This window comes from Embiotoca jacksoni, unplaced genomic scaffold (genome assembly GCF_022577435.1).
Source record: "Embiotoca jacksoni isolate LCO1_2020_lvr unplaced genomic scaffold, fEmbJac1.0.p SCAF_22, whole genome shotgun sequence".
In the NCBI taxonomy this organism is placed as follows: Eukaryota; Metazoa; Chordata; class Actinopteri; family Embiotocidae; genus Embiotoca; species Embiotoca jacksoni.
Window position 1 is genome coordinate 1,897,490 of NW_027185363.1, and position 17,298 is coordinate 1,914,787.

The 17,298-nt window shown below is 43.8% G+C and overlaps 1 long non-coding RNA gene across 4 annotated transcripts in view; it reads right to left on the bottom strand.

The window, feature by feature from the left end:
- The window catches only part of LOC138202855 (uncharacterized), a 28,654-nt gene that overhangs the window by 1,282 nt on the left and 10,074 nt on the right, over positions 1-17,298 (bottom strand). For 3 of the 4 annotated variants that reach the window (XR_011178674.1, XR_011178675.1, XR_011178672.1), the window contains exons 2-3: positions 16,644-16,738; positions 8,109-9,003 (exon numbers count right to left, since the gene is read on the bottom strand). This is a non-coding gene — a long non-coding RNA (uncharacterized lncRNA). The remainder of the gene's footprint in view (positions 1-8,108; positions 9,004-16,643; positions 16,739-17,298) is intronic. The other variant, XR_011178673.1, reaches the window with a different exon arrangement.

The window sequence follows — 17,298 nt, forward strand, 5'->3', positions numbered from 1 at the left end:
TGTGTGTGGGCTGCGAGGAGGAGGACGAGGAGGAAGAGGGTAGTTATGATTGAAGAGATCAGAGCTAGACTACAGTCCCTGGGCAGATGCAGGGTCTCAGACATTGGGCAATTATGAGGGGCCTTCCTGTGCCTGTAGGGCTCTCCAAGGCTCTTCTCCTGCCCACGCTGGCCCAACAACTGGTTAACGTATGCAGAGGGGAGCCTACAGTCCTTCCTCCACGAACCACACACACAGAACCACACTTCCAAAGAGTGTTAAGCACATATGTTTAGATTCCTAGGTCAATCAAAGCGGGGGGGGGGGAAGGCTGTGAAAGATGGAGCCTTAGTAAGATTACTGTGATCTTTAAAATGATGCAGCATAATGCTGAGAGACAAAAAGTTACAGGAAGTGGATGGATCCTTTCCACATAGTCTTTCTCCGTTTTCTGTCTGTTCTGCTTACCTCCTCTCTGCACAGTTTTATCCTCCTAAAAATAACTCAGGTTTTTTAATATCTTTGTGAAAAGATAACACTAGATCTTAAAAGATAATAGTAAGATTGTTTTCTATACTTAGCATCCAATCTTATAAGTCTCATGGCTGACTAAGGGACTGTACGTAAAGCAAAAACAACCTTCAGTACATATGACAGTTGAATAAAGCTTAGTACACCGGAGAATATTTGTGTTTTAATTCCTATGCTTTCTGCTTATTAAACCTTATTTGAATCAAAACTGAGACTTATTTGACTAGACTGCTGTGAGGCTTGGCTTGATTTGAAGTTTTGCCCGCTAAACCAAGCAGAAATATAGTTCATCCACTGGCAGTCGTCTGCCATGCAGGTACGTGCCTGTAGTTAGGTCTGAGATTTAACAGATTTGACAAGAAAATGCTGCATCATGTTATTATCAATCAATTAGAGACCTGAAAGACCCATCGATTTGCTTATCAGTACTTGTGACCTGACTTGGACATGTCTTTAAGGAGTTGTTTTATCAACATCTGAGACTTAACCTGTGCCCAAAGACATAAAAACAGCACAGATATTTTAACTTCTCCAACATGCAGCCGAACGCACCGTCCACCAAAGTTGTCCTCTCTTCTACTGGACAAGGTCAATCTTTAGATGATAGTCTCACGGAAAAGAGGTAAATGTAAATCTTTTGCGACAGAGTGTGTGTGTGTGTGTGTGTGTGTGTGTGTGTGTGTGTGTGTGTGTGTGTGTGTGTGTGTGTGTGTGTGTGTGAGAGCGAATGAGTGTGTGTGTGAGAGAGAGAGGTGCAAATAAACACAGAAAAAGCCTGAATTTGTACCCATCAATAGGGTGCACACACACACACACACACACACACACACACACACACACACACACACACACACACACACACACACACACACACACACACACACACCCTTATGCTGACATTGTGTCCGTCCAACAAAGACGTCCCTGCAGCCCCCTCATTATAAATACATGTCATTGGATCACAGCTCGTCTGAATCCCCGAGTCTGCTGCGCTCTAAGTGGCCGTGACTGAGCCCTGAATGGGTGGCCAAGCGACAGCTATACCAATAGAGGCAGCACTGTGTGTGCGTGTCTGTGTGTAGCCTCAGCCTATGGGAATGAAAGCTTCGCAGCAGGACAAGGTCAAAGGTCAGGCTGTCTGTTATGAGCAAGTTCACATATATATATATACACATGAGCTTCACAGGATATTGGGTACACTGCTCACAATTAACAAGTGACGCAGAAAGAAGAGGGGGATGAAACTGATAAACCGGTCGTGTGATAGTTGTGAGTTGGATTCAGCTGAAGTGTGTTCACGGTTAACTGCCGCACGTGTGAAGGAGGTTTGCTTTAAATCTGGGGCAATAAGTTTCCTGCTGCCTCAACAACAAAGCTGTACGGATCTAGTCCTGGTTCACTCAGAAGGAGGGAACAAGGTGCGCGTGTGCGCATATATTTGTGCGCGCGTGTTAAAAGAGCTCATCCTATCTCGTTTTGCAGGGGAAATGCGAACATGTCTCTATCCCTCTGGAACCACAAACCAGGCCACAGTGTTGTACTCTCACTCCTCCTCCGTCAGCCTCTCCCTCTCTCACTGTCTCTCTGCATCTCTCTCTCTTTCACTATCAAGCCTTCTATTTCTGAGTTGAAGCTGGCGTTTCTCTCCGGGTACGACAAAGTTTTCCTCACTCTACTTTCAAACCTCCAGAGATATGACCCGAGAACAAGGAAATCAATAATTGAAGAGGAACTAATCACCAGCAGGTATCCTAAATATCCAAACCTTGAGTTAACACTAATACAAATAAATGACATGCTACATGGGTGATCTTTAGTGTGTTTTATTCTACTCTATTCTATCTGAGTGTGAATGCACATGTTTGTGTGTGTGTGTGTGTGTGTGTGTGTGTGTGTGTGTGTGTGTGTGTGTGTGTGTGTCACAGACTGTCTATTGCACACTGGGCTCATTAATGCAGAGCTGCAACAATGAGGAGAAGAAGCCATGGCGGCTGCCCATGCTAATCATCTCTGCTACCCCACCACCAACCAGCACGTTTGCTCATATTTATACATGTCTCCTCCCTCTCACCACACAGAGGACCCTGTGAATAGCTGCCCGTGCACACTGCCTGATGGGAATCTGATGTGCCACCTTAAAGGTTTAGAGGGAAGCGAGTTGACCATCATCTGAACTGCATCTCTCTGTTTGTAGATTTGTATTCATATAATGTCAAGATTTATCGTACGAGTGTTATCGGGCATCATGTCTGTCAAATAGTGCTAAAAATAGAGCATATTTCTTGAAACAATGTGAAGAAATAATTTTTTGGGGGCATTTTGCTTTTAAGTGCAGGAGAGACAGACATGATGTGGGAAAGAGAGCAGGGGAATGATTTGCAGCAGTCGTCCAGCCCGCCGGGTGTCAAACCAGGGACTCAGCTGCTGAAGGCATTCATGCCCACGAGGTTTACGTCCTGCCATCGGATCACATCCAGAGGTATCAGTCCAAGTAGTCGGAGTCTCGTAATACTAAAATTGAGGTTTTTTTTATTAGCTTCTCACTTCTGTAAACAACAGTCCATGACTGTTGAATGTTGTTTGCTCAGTTCACCGTCCATAAGTTGACTAAACTGAATTTATAGCTTCAGTTTATGGGGGCATTGATCTGTAAAGCTGTTTCATTATTCTGTATACTGCAGATTGAACTTTTATTTCGGTACATTCTTTCTAAAAAAAAAAAAGTCAGCAATTTGGAGAATTTATTCTCCAAACAGTCTGAATCCTGCCAGTATATGGTCCTGTACCGAATGTCCAGTAATGTGAGAGATCTGAGGCAGAGGGATAAAGCGACTTTAAGGGGAAAAAAATAGTAAAATGGAGAATAATGGAAGAGCATGTGAGAGAAAACAAGAGAAAGAGGGACAAAGAGAGAACGAGAGAGATGTGAGTCTTAAAAAAAAAGTGTCAATGCCGGGCTGCCTTTAGGCATGAGTGAGAAACTATGAGGCCTGGTGGTATGTCAATGGTTCAGCAACACACATGCAAACACACACACACACACACACACACACACACACACACACACACACACACACACACACACACACACACACACACACACACACACCACTGAGCCAGAGCCTGTACCAGAGACAGGTCTATGGGTCTATTGAGGGGACTGGGAGGGAGCTGTCCCTTTCTGTAGAGCTAATGAAGCCTGGACCCACAAGCATAAAGGAGTGGAGACAGTCAGCACTGCGCTCCTTCACCCATTCACTCACTTCCTTACTTTACGCAGCTCCTGATGAGGTAATGCTGTCTCCCTTAAAGGGACACCAGACGTAACACACCTTTACACATCCATGGCTTTACATCAAAGTCGTTAGCACTCATGATCCGGCTCAGGGTCAACTAGAAACATTGTTATGACAGGAGATAAAAGCAGCAGTTTCTGAGCTGGTAAAAAAACAACAACTTGTAAATCTTTTAACAATGATTCACAAATATATTGTTTTGTTTTCCATCAACAGTTGGTCACTATGGTTTTTAGCAAATGTTGCTACTACTACTACTACTAATAACACTAATAAGTATTTATGGTGGCAGAACAGTGGCTGTGTGATGGACTCCAAAAAAAACAACCAGAGTGCCCATGTTAATTTTAATAAAGAAACATGTCACCCCAAGTTTTTTTTAATAGTTTTTGATCATAATGGAGCACTGTGATACACAGAAAGGTATTGTAGGCTTTTGATATACAGGAAAAACGTATCAGAGGGATGAATTCAAAGGGAAGCTCAGATAATGCAAAGGAGAGAATAGCGCAATAAATCAAAATTAATAAATTAATAATAAATAGGAACGCTGGATGGAGATTTTCTGTTTTTAAAATTGTTTTTGTTCACAATGCAAATCAGAAAATTCAGGAATTGAAGACAATTTTTTTCCCAGACGTTTGGAGATGTTGACTGGAGTCTGCTTCGCGCTGAAATTATATCTGGAAAAACTTCAGAAAAATATAACTTCACCTGAAGAATACAATATTTTTTAATCACAAAAATGTTCCAACATTTCTTTCAGGTGAAAAATGTCCAGTCCCACTAATATGGCAACACAGAAGTAACTAGAGATCCCTTTTTTTACACAGACTTTTTGTTGATGTTACGTGTAATGCAGGGTGTCTCCAGCCTTCCCCTTCAAGACGAAAGAATTGTAACAAAACGCTGTGAATCCAGCGTCTGAATGTACGATCTGAACTGGTGCAGTCCTGACGATTTCCTCCATCACGGAAGTGATGGTGTGTTGGTACAAAGCTGCCGTCAGTCAGTGAGAAACAAAGACAGGCAGCACACTGGAGAGCCAGAGACCAGCGTGTCACTCAGAGAAGAAATGTCACAGAAAGCAGAGATGTCAGGAGAAAAGGCTCCCAGACAACACAATCACACTTTCAGCAGGGGAGATCTGACTTTGGGCTTCCTGTATATCTGCCTGTCGGCTGCAACTACAAGATGATGAAGGAGCTCTTGTCCAAGTCTACACCCAGTCTAGTCCTCTCTGAACAACCAGACCGCCCTGCTTATCAAACAGCCTGGCGGCTTCATTTGCATCCTGCCAGACCCAGAGGACGACCAGAGAGGCCCAACACACACACACACACACACACACACACACACACACACACACACACACACACACACACACTCATGAACCAGACAACCCCTTCGCTGGCCTTGACCTTTGAACTCTAGGGTCCTCTTTCACCTGCTACAGCAGTATTCATGCGAGAAAGGCTGTCTAGCCAGCACCCAACTGATCTGCATATGTTCTTCTGAGATTCCCACGCTCTGAACTCAGACATCCCAGCACGGGAGACGACCACACTTCAAACACAGCAGTATTCATACAGGACATTATGGAGATCGGCATTGTTTCCGTCTCCGGCTGTCTGATTTTTTTGGGGCTCATGAAGACCACTCCGTCTGCATGACTGAGTGCAGAGGAGGGTTTTTTTCTTCCCTTATGCCTCCCTCAAATTCATCTATAAGTATTTCATAATCCCGTGTCTGACGGCCACACAAAGAACATGTGACATAGTGTTCATTTGTGTTTCAAAAAAAGCTACTAAATTTTGTGCAGCTTTGTCTGCCCTATCACAATAAAATGCTCTCTGGTCCTTCCTCCCCTTCCCACGATGCTCTGCTCTGCTCTCCTCTCCTTGACTCCATCATCCCGCTGTAGCTGTTTTGTTGGTTCTCTTTCCTCCGGCACATCAAGGGTAAACTCCTGATTCCCCTCGCCTTTCCTTCCTCTTCCTGATTCTTTACCGTTTGCCATTGGCTGAAAGCAGCTCTACAAGTTCTCATTGGCCGGTGTAACGGACAGAAACAGTGATGCGACAAACATGAGGCTCCTGTATAGTGGGAGTGTTTGAGTGTTATTGTGAGAAACGGGTAAGAGCGTGCACCTGCTCTCCTGCAGAAAATGGGACTGTCAGACGTGGAAGGGTGCAACGCTCTGCAGGCTTCTGCTCAGACCGTGCGAGGGGGACAGTCAGAGGGGTGCAGAACATTCTGCTTGCCATGCAGCATATGGACGCCCTCATTGCTTTATGCAAATGGACGAGACACAGACACATGTTCACAAATGCAGACAAACTAACCCTCCCCTCCCCACCCCACCCCCCACCTACCTCATTAATGGTTCCTCCTAAAACCAGACGCCCCTCTCCTCAAATAATAACCTCTCCATTTGCACCCCCCCACTCCATCTTCCCCTCATGAGCAAACCCCCCACCCCACAGTCTAGACCCCCGCAACCCTCTCTCCCTATCTCTCTCTCAAACCAGACACCCCAAAATCCACCCCCCAACCCCCACCTCTCTCCTCTCCTCAGCTCCCACGACCAGCAGACAGACCCTATGATTCGCGTGACCGCCATTTTGCTGCCCACAGTAGACCTAACTGTACTGCACAGCAGCTGCCTTGATGGGCAAATGCAAATATGAACGCTGCATTGTTGCTCAGCCGCTCTGATCGCATGAATTAGCCCCCCTCCCATCCCCAAGACTTGCTCAATCAGAAGCGACTGCAAAACCACGCACTGCCGTAATGCAGAAACGTGAGATTAATACATACAACGCTGTGGAAAAAAAAAAAAAAGCTCTGAATGTCATTATGCCAAGTTCTAAGATCAGACATGCTCAATATTCTCGACTAAAGGTGCTTCTCCAAAGTCTGAAACAGATGCGAAGCATGCTGAGTTGTCTCTCCTTTTCCTCTGACTGGTGTGTTCTTGGGAAACATCATTGATATGATACTTCAAAGCCAAAATTCAGAGGTCTTCAAGCAGCAATTTCGGTGCTGCCGCCTCATCAAACTATTACTGACGTGTCAAATTTGGGCAGCACCTCAGTCGGCGAATGTTTCATTTTTACCCTTAAAATGCTTCATGTTTTCTACGTGCACATATGTTTCATGTGCAGCTCTTTTCTGGCAAAATCAGTCGCCCCACAATTTGTCCAGTGCCATGGTAACCAGACACCCATGTGCATGAAAATGAGACTATTATGGCCTGTCTGTCTGGAGTTTGTTGGGCCTATGGATCCCTTCTTAATTAGAGTCTGTGTGCATCTGTGCATTATGTATGTCGGTGTGTAAAAAAAACAGGAGTGTGCACGCGTGACAGAGCGCTATCTGATTAAACAAAGCTCCGGCTTAATCTTTTGTACAGTGTCACATTTGCATTCAAGGGAATCACATGCAAACATGCATATGGCACAGTATGTCTCGACAATTGATCTCACATGCACTAAACACCTATCAAACACATCTCAGGGTGCAAATACTTGGTGCACCCCAAGAGGAAAAACACCAACAGCACCGAAAATGCTTTAAAACATCACTTCACCCCCGCTCGCCTGCCGCCAAGCCGCCTTCACAGGATCAATTATCCGCATATGCCAAACGACACCATGGTTGGAGGTTATGCAAATGCAATTAGCCTCGATTTGCATTCGACAACAGCTAAAGGACACAGATGGCAGACTACAGAGATGCACTCGCCATCTTTGGCAGAGGGAAAGACTGGCGGCCATTTTGTCTGAAGCTGTGCCCATCTGGATGGAAACAACCACACTGCATTACTGTGACAACGACAGCAGTTTGGGAGCTGTGGGTGCATGCTGCTGCTGCTCACACTCAAACACTCTCAAGGCCAAGCGTATTGTCCATTCACACACACTGAGCTCTCTGATGTAGATAATAACAATGCAGGTAAAGTAGCTGAGTCCCAATGTTCTGATTTGAGTGGCATCTTATAATAAAAAGATTAAAAAAAAAACGTGACAACTTTCAATGATTTCTTACAGTTGAAGAAACACCTTTTACAGCAGCTCTCATCATCCTAAATCATGCTCACAGGGTACCATATCTCTCTCACACACACACACACACACACACACACACACACACACACACACACACACACACACACACACACACACACACACACACACACACACACACACAGGCTATTTTAGGCAGAGTATGAGGTAATAAGAGCACATTCAGAGTTGTTCGTTGAGTGGAAAATGTGGAGTGCTAAAGAGAGATACTTGCCATTTTACCATGTCCACGACAAGGTCTCTCCGCTCTGTGATCTGCAGCCCTCTTTGCTGTTCAGTCAGTCTTTTTTTAAACAGTCTGAAATTGAATAATAGACATCATGGAGAGAACAAACAAAAAAGATGTTCATACTTCATGTGCCAGTATTTCTGGTTTGAACAGACACGTGTCAACAGCTCACCATAGTAACAGCAAGCCAAGAGCGGAAGAGAAAATAAAGATCGTACTGTCTCTTTGTCAAATGTAAAAACTAGTTGGGGAATAAACAGCGGGCAAGTTGAGGGTGGAGAGTGAGTCAAAAGCAGAACTCCCAAACTGATTTTTAAACAGCCAGAGGCAAAAGGTGGGGATATGTCAATCTTATGATGGAGAAAAAAAAAATCAAGAGACAGGAATATCCCTCTTGGCAGTCTTTCACCATTCTGGGTATTGGGTATCATTTGGGGAGAAATCCCCTTCAGCTGAACCACACACAGCCAGTGGAGATTGGGACTGAGGTCCGGTCTACGGAGCCGGGGCTGCAGCTGGGAGGGCCACGCAGGGCCTGTCCTTTGGAGGTCTGCGGGCCCCTGAGGCCACACACTTAAAACACAGGAAACCCCACTCTGAGCTGTGAAGGTTCTGTGTTTCATATTGATTTCTCCTGCATGCCGGTAGCTCCAGAGGTGAATCGAGCCTTTGGGGGCCTTCTCCATCCTTCCCAGCCCACTCACTAGCTCCCCGCCTGGGCTTCACTGGCTCTGCTGGACCCCTGGATGGAGGTACGAGCCACAGGAGGAGAGGAAGAAGACGAGAGCCCGTGGCGATGATGATGAGCTGGGCCGGGTCTCCGAGTTCAGTCATCCACCAGCCTTTATCCAGTCTTCCAACCACCCACCCTTGTTTCCATCTGAAAAAGGGAAAAGAGAAAGTGTTTTTCAAAATCTCACCTTTGGCATTCAGCATCCCTCTGCTCAATGCAAATGCAAATGTAAACACTAACACTTTGATTAAAAATATGTGGGAAGAAAACGCCAACTTGCTCTTTTATAACCTGGCCCACGGCTCTCACTGCTATACAGAAGCAAATAAACCTGCTCAACATACTGTATGAAACACAGAAGCCACCATTTTTGTTCATATTTTAAATTGCTGCCCAGGAAAATAAATCTTTCACCTTCAAAACGTTACATTAGCCTCTATGTTTAGGAAATATTCTTGAAATTAAAAATTTTACATCTACAGATTTCTTTACTGCATCTTAAAATAATTCTGAAAGTATTCTGAATCCTGTTATCATGCTAATACGAAAAGAGCCATTATGTGTTTCTTTGTTCTTTTCTATAAGAAAAATGAATTGCAGGGGCCTCCTTCAGCAACCACACACCGACTGGCCCCAAATTCTGTCAAACCCAGCTACAAAGACATATTCAGCTCCGTGTGCTCTGCTGGAAAATTAATAAGACACAGAAAGTAGCGGGTTAAAATCGCTGAGGTCAGTTATGGGATGGTTTGTAAAGAGAATTTGAGTTTGCGGTTATGTGCATGTTTTCATCGTATAATAGGGGAGCGACCGGAATAGCCCCTTAGCTTGCCCTGTGCAGTGTGGGGGGGGGGGGGGAGTGACGTGGGGTGAGATTGGGTGAGCCGGAGGAAGATTCAGACACAATGCCCCCATTGAGAGGGTTCAGACATGGGTGTTAACTCGCCATTCCTTCACACACAATGGGGCCCCCCACTAGAGCCAGTGTAGGGGACAATGTTGGTTCAGGGTAGCCCTCCATCCAGAGAGAAAGAAAAGAGCTGCATTATCAAGATGGGAGGAGTGGGAAGGTTGGGGCGGAGGGTGGGTGGGTGGGGGCCAAGAGGAGAGAAACAAATAGAAGATAGAGGGATATGCTTGTGTCTGAAGGAGGGTGGTGGAGGAAGACTCGGGGAGAGAGGAGCCCTGTGATCCATGGCTTTGGACTTGAGGAACAAAACAGGGAGACGTCATGAACACAGCAGCAGCAGCAGGGAACCTACAGCCTTAAACAGCTACTTAATTAAAAAGTTTATACTGAGAAATATGTCTACCGCTAGCAATAGCCAGCATAATTATTCTACTAAGATGTTTATCATCAGCCTGAACAGTATAGTTATAGATCTTATGTTTCATTTTAATTCTCTCTGCCTGGTTTTACATGTTGTCTGTCTTACTATTGAGGGAAAACAGCTGAAAATAATGCATTTTGCTTATTTAGTGATGTTCATTATTTTGCTTTAGATAAATAAAAATACAGATGGTAAATCATTATAGCCCCTGACCACATGAAGCAATTTTAAAGCCTCAATAAATACACCACAATCAAGGTTTTCAGACAGCAGAGAAAAATCTATAAATAATTTATATTTTGTGGTATTTAATTTACTAAGGATATCTAGCTCTGTAGTTTCATTGCATAATTATTAATGAGGGAAAAGAATGGCTTCTTTATGGTAGTAAGTTAATGAAAGAGCCTGGATAGCATATTAGTCATTGACCACAATGAGCATGCTTATTAGGTTTGTACATTATATTCTGTTATAAAAGTTATTTTATAAAGGAAAGAGTCATTTAGTAAACGGACTCAGTTTTAGTGAAGTTCCTGCCAAATATTGGACTCTATAGCCTAAGCTTAATAAATAAATGACCATGTAAAATAAATCTAATGGTTTCAAAAAGTAGTCCATGTAAAACTTGAGAAATTCAGGTCTGCTGATGCACATTGACTAAAGAGTTCCCAATTACTGAGACGTTGCATGCGGGTTTTATAAAATAACACATTACCGAGTCAAATTTAAAATACCTATTGCACATATAACTGTAACATCCCTCATTTTATTTTGACCTTTTTAACATGTCATTATTTCCCTGCCTCTGTTTCTTGAAATGAATCAGCATGAATGAAGAGGGTGACACATGAACAACAGTTAATAAAAGCAGCAGTTTTTTATTCATATATATTGTCCTGTGATTGCACACAACTTTTCCTCTTAAAAGATGAAGTACTGTAAATAAAAACGCAAATTGCATGTATACTTTGTTGTTGTTTTTTTTCAGTGAAATACAGAGCCAGATTGTGATTGTGACACTGTACGTGCATGTAATGAGGCATATTGGAGCAATGCAGACTTTCAATGGCATCATGTTTGCAGCGGAGAGCAAGAAACACATCCTTCGATGACTTCAGCATTTTTGAAACATCTTTAGTGTTCCTCCAAAGACCATATAACAAGAATTTGCTTGCTGGCAGTTGCTTGTTATATACTCTGCAGTTGTAAAGGAACAGTGTTTGGGGAGTCAGATTGGGAGTGAAGCTGACAGCATTAACAAGCCGTTGGTAATGTGAGTGTATGCTTTTATTCCACCTTCCTGTCCCCGACAGGTAAAATCTCCTCCGGCAAAACAAAGAGGGAGGTTTCTGTTTAAAATGTATAAAGGAAGCTATCAGTTTGACTGTGTTTGAGGCCGCGAGGCGGTATAGGTGGCGCGGGGAGGGCAGGGGTAGCTGGAAAATGTTTATGGAGATCCTGTGTCTCTCTGGGAGCCTAATAGAATCCTGTGGCTGGAGTGAGAGCTCATTGTGCCAGCGTAAAGGATTACACTGGTAAACTGGTAAAACAGGGGAAAGAGCCCAAACACTCTCTACCTCCTATGGAGAGGCAACGAACCATCGAACAATGAGAGGGGAGAGCATGCTGCAAGCTGACTCATTTCATCAACCGAAAAGAGAAAGTATGGGAGGAATTGTGACTGGAGGAAGATAGACAAAATAGATTAGAGAGTTCATATACATGCATGTGCACGGGTAAAAAGGAGAGAGAGAGAGAGAAAAAAAAAGACTGAATAGAGCGAAGCATAAAAAAGAAGGGGAGCAGAGGGAGCTGCATGGACGACAGTTTCAGTATTAGAGGGTAATATGAGCAAATGATGTCTGTCTTGCTTGTCTGTCTGCATCCTGAGTGACAGTTTACAATCTCTGAGGCAGCAGGCAGGCCCAGCAGGTCGGCTCTTTGGCTCCATACAATCCCTCATTTCCCAACCTATTTTTTTTTTTTTCCCCCCTCTCTTCGGCTACCCTCCACCTTCGGCTCTCGTCTGTTTCCAGCCATCTCTAATCTCCCTTGTTGCAACACCACCACCACCTTCCCTCTGCATCTAGTCTACATTTTTAAAATCATTTCTTTCCCCTCTCACTGTCCATAGTCAATCACCAGTTAATTCAACCATCATCATGGCTGTCCTGTGCTGAATGTACAACATGTGATTCTTCATTTTTGAGACTTTAAAATAAAACTCTGCAACAAGACTGCACAATAATGATTTCTGTCCGGCCCTTTCTTCTTTAGTCAGCTGGCTTACACTCCTTTGAATCCGTCTCTGTATGCATTCGGCCTCCCTTTCTTATAAAAACAGTTTCCAACAGTTCAGCTACAGAATGGTAAGTCTTTCATGCTGAACGACTGGATCATTTTCCAGCTAATATTTCTTTGCTTTGGATTCTCGACATGCTTTAGCGTATGTTGAAAACAAATCCAAGGATGGAGTATTGGAGATGTGACAAATTTTGAAGGCACAGAAAATCCCCCAAACCGCACAGAGCACAATAATCCCCGTATATTTCCCACAGTTTTCATGGCCTGCACGCACGTAAAAGCATTTTCCTCCTCTCATTTGCCGTTCAAATGGAAACCACGCTGGGCATAATGCATCATCTGCATTCTGCAACCTGCCATGCTGAAAGACTCCTCTCTTCTCCTTCGCTCTCTTCATCTCTGTTCCTTCAAAGGCTGCCGAGGGTGTATTCAAACAGCAGGATACACACTCGGCTAACAAACCTCATTAAGGGCCCATACACACTTTCTCAATGCTAACACTAGCTGTCACACATCCTCTCTCAATCCACACATTGGTGGCCACACTGACCGCAACAAAGCATCTTTACAGAGCTAATTAGAAGGGTCCCCCTCTCTATTTGAAACTCATCTGAATAGGAGGGAACATGATAATGAGGAGGGGAGGACGAGATAGAGAAAGAGGGACAGTCAGGAGCAAGGAGGAAAATTAGACGGCGTCTGAGCCGGAGAGCAAGTGAGGAGAGAGGATGCTTGCTGATATATTCACAGAGATAGCGGGCGTGTTGTGTTTTTCATAGTGTGGAATTAAAGCACAGAGCTCAAGCGGGCAGGGGGAACTGAATTAGTGTGACACCGCTCCGTGATGCTCTGATGCAGCGATGGAGGCAAGCGGGGAGGGAAGTGAGTGCTGCACCATTTTGAATGGTGTGCCAGTATCTGGAGAGAGATAGAGGGAAGGAATGGGTGGGACCCCAGCTTCATGAGGAAGGCGGTAAAAGAGCAGCTGCTGGTCGGCATTTCAGACAGACTCATGAGGAGCTCGGTGTGCTGTTTGACATGAACACATGATTGAACAAACTGGAACAGGGACAATACAAAATGTGGACCACAGACACAGCTGGACACCAGATTTGAAGCAAATAAAGTCAGTAAATGTGTCGTGCTTTTATCCTACTTTTTCAGTTCATGCTAATTATTATTAACGATCAAAGAAGTTTGCTGGTGACAAAAAAAGAACGGTGTATCCTTTCAACTCCTCACATTTTGTATTTATGAAATGGCACAGAAGGTCACATGGAGAGTTTGCACTCCGATACATTCCTCTGTAGTTGCCATATATTTGGTCAACCTTCCTCCATTTCATATTTAGATTTTTCTTTTGTGTTTCCCTGAAGCCCCCTGTGTGTGTGTGTGTGTGTGTGTGTGTGTGTGTGTGTGTGTGTGTGTGCGCGCACAGGCAATGCAAAGTTGACAGTTAGGATCTCGGATCAAGGGATCAAGCACAAGGCCAAGTTTGACCCCACAGACTGACTGAATGGACACATCTAAAGCTGCAGAGATGAAGTAATACATTATTTCTCAAAAAACTACCTCAGAGCATTAAAAAAAAATCTGAATGGTTAAAACATTTTTTATTTTTTTTATTTTTTATTTTTTATTATATTTTTGGGAAAATCAAAACAGGAAAATAGAGCACTATGTAGTTGAAAATGTACACAAAGAATAAATGAATAATATATAATCCAGGCACTTTTCAGTCCTCAGCAGAATTTTAAGTTCAAGTTGAAGTTATGACCTAATTGTTGTCTCATCAAGCTCAGTGGCGCCTGATGGGACTGCAAAGCATTCTGGGAGAATAGCAGGTGTCCCCATGTCACAGAGCTTCCCAGACAGCTTGTTAATTTGCACAACTTTTACACACGATCTCAGCCTCTGTGTGTGTGCATGCGTGTGTATGTATGTGTGTATATATTAGCGATGGGACTTGACCCTAGCGAGCTGCGGCAGTGTTTCGCGTCTTGCTGGGCGTGGGAAAAAGACGGGACTCCTTTTCACAGCTGCCTGGCCGAGGCCCGGACTGCTGGGGGCCCCTGTACCCCCTCCACACACACACACACACACACGCACACACGCACACGCGCACATGCGCACACACACACACACACACACACGCACATACACACCCCGGTTCCCCCCTTGTCCAGCCCCCTCCCCTCCCCTCTCCTCCTCCTCCTCTTTCTATCCCATTCAGACTCCAGCCTACTGGCTTTCAAAAGCAGGACCCCCTTCCCAGCCCTTCATAAATACATCTCATTATTCAAGCCCTAGTTTGCATAGGGATTCCAAAGAGATCTCCACTCTGCTGGTGAGGCCTGAAGCCCCTCAGCCTTTTGGACCGCACAAGTGCAAATTTCGACTTAGTAATCTCCCTGTGTTAATATTTGTTTTGTAACTATGTGTGCACACTTTCACAATTGTTTCACCAACACTGCAACTGTCACTAATATTTTGATGCATGTTCCTCTTAAAATTTCTCTTTTTCTTTTTCCCAGAAAGGAGGCAAAAGAAAATCTGGAGAAACCACAGCCAGTGAAAAGAGAGTTTAGCGTGACTATTAGCAAGTGCTTTGCTAGTCTGTATTCCATCTGCCACAGGCTATTGTACAGTACCTCACACACATACACACACTTCAAACCCTCTACACCCCCCCCCCCCTCCAGCCCCCTCCACACACACATTCGCTGCAATGCATTACTGCAGAGATTTATCTCCTATCAGCCTGTATAATACTGAGGTTATAATTTACATCCACTTTACAAAACAGCAGCACAGGCCGCTCCTTGCATATGCTAATATAAAGCTTGGGAAAATCTGTGCGACTCAAAGAACTCTATACTAAATTTGAATAACTGAGCTCTATTGAGCTTCAAGGTTGTGGAACCATGAAGATTTGACCTTGCTAACAATATGTACTTACTGTTTAATTCCTAATTCTCAACAATTTAAGGGGGAATCGGAGGGAACGTTCTGGCAAATTTAAATCCAGATATGTTTCGGTTTCCATCTTGCTGAAATATCTGGAAGACATTTTTTTGGCCTTTGGATTTGATTTCTTAGCAGCCTTTAAATTGTGATTTTTAATTTTGGTTTTAAAGGTCAAAACCAAAAACATCCCAACATACCGATAACATATAAACACACATTACAATATAGCCAACAGTTTTGGTAAAAGCACGTGCTTTTACCTTTATGCAAATCAACACCTTACTCGCAGTAATCAGGAATCTTTGGACAAAGGGAGGGTGGCTCGTCAAGGCGTTAGGGGCAAAAAGGACAGAGCCACCCAAACACTCTTTCCACATGAGCAGGTCCAAACCTTGGGTGAGCTCTAACGCCTCCGCTCTCCTAACGGGATAAAGAACCGCAGCGAAGATTACATGGCAACCTCCCCTGCACCTACCACACACTCTACCTGACAAATAGGATCACAGTGTTTAAAGGGATAAAACGCTGAATGTATGAGAATGAAAGAGAGACTTGCGAGTGTGAGGCGAACGGGGTTGATGCAAGACGTGAAAAATGTTAATACTCCAAAGAAGAAAGGGATGATGGAATTCAACATGGAGGTCCTACTTCACTCGCTCAAATCAGGCCGTTTACACTCTCTCCTTTGCTGCAGGCCAGTTTACTGCTGTATGTATATTCTGAGATATACATGAATGGTATAAAACTGACATTTACACAGTGTGCAAATTATAATGGCAGCAAATGTCTCTCTTAATGCCCCTTTTTCTTTGAATAAGATGGTGAGGATTACAGCAGAGCTACACACTTAAAAAAAATAAAATCTCCTGATATTTCAAAATTCAGAGTCTCTCTCTCTCGTTTTTTTCACACCCACACACAACCAACTTTGGCCACACTGCTCTACAAAATATGGACAACAATCAACCACCAGCAAAGCTCCATTGTTGGCTGATGATACAAAACTATCTGCAAGCCTCCAGCATCTTCAAATTTGACCTCTTAACTCCGTGGACTTTTTGTTATACCCAAAATATAGAAGGCATTTCTGCACTTCTGCACTTGGCAACATGATGGGCTGTTGCTCGTATGGAAGGAAAACACATCTGTGTTCATCATGCATGTCTTCTGATTTTGAATATTTACCTGCAGGCTGACCGCTGCTCCTCCTCCTGTCTGGTGGCTGTTTGTCTTTATTGTGAGTTAATGCAAACTTCAGGGCTGACGTTGGCAGCATTTTCCTATTAAAAGACAAAAGAAAAGAAAATCAGGGGGCGTAAAATCCCATCCGTAGCTCTTATTTTTAATCAAATTTAGCGAGGAATTAGTGATTTGTAAGGCAGTGGAGGAAACAAATAAGACCGGAGGGGAAATGGATTCATTTGTTTTGACCTTGCAGCAAACAGAAGCCTCCTAAAGTTGTTTTACTTTCTTCACATGGTGTTTTCTTCCTGCACTTCTCATTATTTTTCCTCGTTGCAAGGTCAAATATATTTTTTATGGCATTTACAGTAAATCATGCTTGAACAAAGTGTTTGTGGAGAGCCAGAAATGTAAGATGTCGTGGAAACGCCACACAAAGTAAAACTACCACAAAGCGATGGCATACATAATGTCTTATCTGGGCAGCATCACTGTTGCTAAGATACTAAAATGCAGCACACGAGAAGAAAGATGTTGCATGCAAAAAAACAGAACAGAAAGATACAGAAGACATAATCCCAGAATAATTTAATCGCTGATTTTCTTTGCATTTATTTTAAATGGAAGACGTGTGTGTACAGGCTCAAACTGTACGCTG